The sequence below is a fragment of the Brienomyrus brachyistius genome, unplaced genomic scaffold (genome assembly GCF_023856365.1).
Source record: "Brienomyrus brachyistius isolate T26 unplaced genomic scaffold, BBRACH_0.4 scaffold70, whole genome shotgun sequence".
NCBI lineage: Eukaryota > Metazoa > Chordata > Actinopteri > Osteoglossiformes > Mormyridae > Brienomyrus > Brienomyrus brachyistius.
In genome coordinates, this window is record NW_026042345.1 from 905546 (window position 1) to 909732 (window position 4187).

Consider the following 4187-nt stretch of genomic DNA (forward strand, 5'->3'; position numbering starts at 1 on the left):
GAGGTGTAATTCAAAGTGCAAATGAAATCACAGCTAGTTAGGTGACAAAGTAGTTATCACATTAACAAGAAAATGGCTAGATTTTATCAATATACAATGTTCGTTTTCTATATATTTTTTTAAGATTCTTATTTGGAGTTACATATTTTCTAAGAATCTTAGTTACAGCTGCTTAATGTTTAACAGCAGTTACGATTCTCTATGGTTCTCTGCCTGTGATTGGAAGGTCACTGGTTCGAATCCCATTGCTAGCAGAGCAATTTCAGCATTGGGCCCTTAAGCAAAGCCATTAACCCCAACAGTTCCAGGGACCCAGGCTGACCCTCATTCTGATACTCACTTGTGCATCACTTTGCACAAAGCATCCTATATATAAACATGATAAATGATTGTTTGTTATGCGTCATGTTATCTTATTCAGATCAAGTCAAGTGAAAGCCAGGGTATCTCTACTGAAACTCTAAGCCATATGATCAATGCACTGAGATAAAATGTTGATTTCCATTGTCAGAGTGCGAGAAACAGTAATAAGCAGAATGTAAATATCTGAGACGTTTAAAGACAACATGCACAGAAGACATTTAAAAACAAATATCATTACACATCCTTGCATATTAAAAAACACTAAACCATATGCTCAGTGCTTGAAGTTAGAAAAAAAAAGTCTTATACTCCCCTTCTTATTGAGTACAAGGTGCCGGTACTCCCCTTCTTATTGAGTACATGGTGCCGGTACTCCCCTTCTTATTCAGTACAAGGTGCCGGTACTCCCCTTCTTATTCAGGACAAGGTGCCGGTACTCCCCTTCTTATTCAGGACAAGGTGCCGGTACTCCCCTTCTCATTCAGTACATGGTGCCGGTACTCCCCTTCTCATTCAGGACAAGGTGCCGGTACTCCCCTTCTCATTCAGTACAAGGTGCCGGTACTCCCCTTCTCATTCAGTACAAGGTGCCGGTACTCCCCTTCTCATTCAGGACAAGGTGCCGGTACTCCGCTTCTCATTCAGTACATGGTGCCGGTACTCCCCTTCTCATTCAGTACCAGGTGCCGGTACTCCCCTTCTCATTCAGTACAAGGTGCCGGTACTCCCCTTCTCATTCAGTACAAGGTGCCGGTACTCCCCTTCTCATTCAGTACATGGTGCCGGTACTCCCCTTCTCATTCAGTACAAGGTGCCGGTACTCCCCTTCTCATTCAGTACATGGTGCCGGTACTCCCCTTCTCATTCAGGACAAGGTGCCGGTACTCCCCTTCTCATTCAGTACAAGGTGCCGGTACTCCCCTTCTCATTCAGTACAAGGTGCCGGTACTCCCCTTCTCATTCAGGACAAGGTGCCGGTACTCCCCTTCTCATTCAGTACAAGGTGCCGGTACTCCCCTTCTCATTCAGTACATGGTGCCGGTACTCCCCTTCTCATTCAGTACCAGGTGCCGGTACTCCCCTTCTCATTGATTACAAGGTGCCGGTACTCCCCTTCTCATTCAGTACAAGGTGCCGGTACTCACCTTCTCATTCAGTACATGGTGCCGGTACTCCCCTTCTCATTCAGTACAAGGTGCCGGTACTCCCCTTCTCATTCAGTACAAGGTGCCGGTACTCCCCTTCTCATTCAGTACAAGGTGCCGGTACTCCCCTTCTCATTCAGTACATGGTGCCGGTACTCCCCTTCTCATTCAGGACAAGGTGCCGGTACTCCCCTTCTCATTCAGTACAAGGTGCCGGTACTCCCCTTCTCATTCAGTACAAGGTGCCGGTACTCCCCTTCTCATTCAGGACAAGGTGCCGGTACTCCCCTTCTCATTCAGTACATGGTGCCGGTACTCCCCTTCTCATTCAGTACCAGGTGCCGATACTCCCCTTCTCATTCAGTACAAGGTGCCGGTACTCCCCTTCTCATTCAGGACAAGGTGCCGGTACTCCCCTTCTCATTCAGTACCAGGTGCCGGTACTCCCCTTCTCATTGAGTACAAGGTGCCGGTACTCCCCTTCTCATTCAGTACAAGGTGCCGGTACTCCCCTTCTCATTCAGTACAAGGTGCCGGTACTCCCCTTCTCATTCAGTACAAGGTGCCGGTACTCCCCTTCTCATTCAGTACAAGGTGCCGGTACTCCCCTTCTCATTCAGTACATGGTGCCGGTACTCCCCTTCTCATTCAGTACAAGGTGCCGGTACTCCCCTTCTCATTCAGTACAAGGTGCCGGTACTCCCCTTCTCATTCAGGACAAGGTGCCGGTACTCCCCTTCTCATTCAGTACATGGTGCCGGTACTCCCCTTCTCATTCAGTACCAGGTGCCGATACTCCCCTTCTCATTCAGTACAAGGTGCCGGTACTCCCCTTCTCATTCAGGACAAGGTGCCGGTACTCCCCTTCTCATTCAGTACCAGGTGCCGGTACTCCCCTTCTCATTGAGTACAAGGTGCCGGTACTCCCCTTCTCATTCAGTACAAGGTGCCGGTACTCCCCTTCTCATTCAGTACAAGGTGCCGGTACTCCCCTTCTCATTCAGTACAAGGTGCCGGTACTCCCCTTCTCATTCAGTACAAGGTGCCGGTACTCCCCTTCTCATTCAGTACATGGTGCCGGTACTCCCCTTCTCATTCAGTACAAGGTGCCGGTACTCCCCTTCTCATTCAGTACCAGGTGCCGGTACTCCCCTTCTCATTCAGTACAAGGTGCCGGTACTCCCCTTCTCATTCAGTACATGGTGCCGGTACTCCCCTTAATTAGTACCAGCAGATACTGAGAAGTGCCAGCACTCTGAAGAGAAAAACAAAGAAGTACTGGTACTGCTTTCTCATGAGTACCGACCCACATCAAGCACTGCATAAGCTAAAGACATACTATTGATCATTAATAACATAAGTGTCACACCTGAGAGAGTTGCGTGCATTATCATTATCAAAAGATAAACATCAATAACCAAGATTTTTAGCAAGTCTTTTTTTTTAATAAAGACGTTGATGAGCGATTTAACAGCTTGGTCGCAAAACGTCAAGCGCCGCTCCTTTAATTATCAATACGCAGCTTAACAATCATAGCTTGCATATTTTGGTCTCAGATGTATTTTCTCTACCTCTTGCTAGCAGTTCTGGTTCCCCCAAAGAGCCAGACACCCTCCAAGGACACGCACGTCCCACGAATGCTCAAGTAATTCACGTGATCGATGCCTGACAGCCGAGTCTCCTGGGTTTATATAAAGTTCAGCGGATTAGTGCGGTTTTGTGCCACATGCCGACGACTTAGCAGTTAAGAGGAATTATCCCCTGTCCATCCAGGATGAGTGTTGATTAATATACCAACTATGGTTTAAATGGCCATGCAGTAGATTAGAATACCATGAATTAAATATTTATTGCAGACATAAAAGGATATAAAGTTATGAATATGTAACCTAAAAAAAACCAAAAAAATTATTAAAATGATGTGTTTGGGTGATGGATTGACATCCCGTGGAGGGTTCCATGACCCCAGTACTGTCTGATACTGCAACCCTGCAATCGATAAGAGGGTGGATGGATTGCAATATAATGTTCAGATTAAACCTACCTCTAAATTACATAAAGAATATGCACACTATATTTTATTCACAAAAAAATCGGGGGGAACGTGACTCTTAAATTTACTCTTATTTTCCGTGACTTATTCGGTGGTTGCTGTGGTAAATCTCAGGCCCTGACGACGCCACAGTAACGGCCATAGATGGTCCCGACATTGGCCCAAACCCCGCGCTAGCTTACTTCCGTCAGCCCTTACAGAAACTCCGAAAGGAGCCAGCACGCAAACGGATCTCCCCGCGGGTGCGTATTACCGTTAAACGGCGCCCAATCGCTGACCGACACGTTCACGCTGAGCTGTAGTCACAATAACGGCAAAAATAATAATAATATATTCGGCGTTCCGGCGTCGGTTTCCAGGAGACGATGGTGGAACCGTGAGGCTGGCCCTGCGCTTCCGGGAACTGCGAGACAGCAGGAATGACACGTCACCTTCCGGCAGACTGCAGATTAGTGGCAAATGGAAAAGGTGGGGGGGGGGGGGGGGGGGAAGGAGGCTGTTCTCCAATATTAGAACTGACAGATACAATTAGAGCTGTAATGGGAAGAGACGGGTCAGCGGGGGCTGTGGATGGGGCAGGACAGCAGACCGAGCTTCCTGTCAGGCATGTTTGGCTGGTCCTTGTA

The 4187-nt window shown here is 47.7% G+C and overlaps 1 long non-coding RNA gene across 1 annotated transcript; it reads right to left on the reverse strand.

The window, feature by feature from the left end:
- Positions 1 to 2724: 2724 nt before the first annotated feature.
- Positions 2725 to 3954, reverse strand: LOC125726346 (uncharacterized). The gene is made up of 3 exons (XR_007388163.1): positions 3815 to 3954; positions 3080 to 3189; positions 2725 to 2763 (listed from the first exon to the last, which is right to left on the reverse strand). It is a non-coding gene; the product is annotated as an uncharacterized LOC125726346 (long non-coding RNA).
- Between the last annotated feature and the right edge of the window lie 233 nt (positions 3955 to 4187).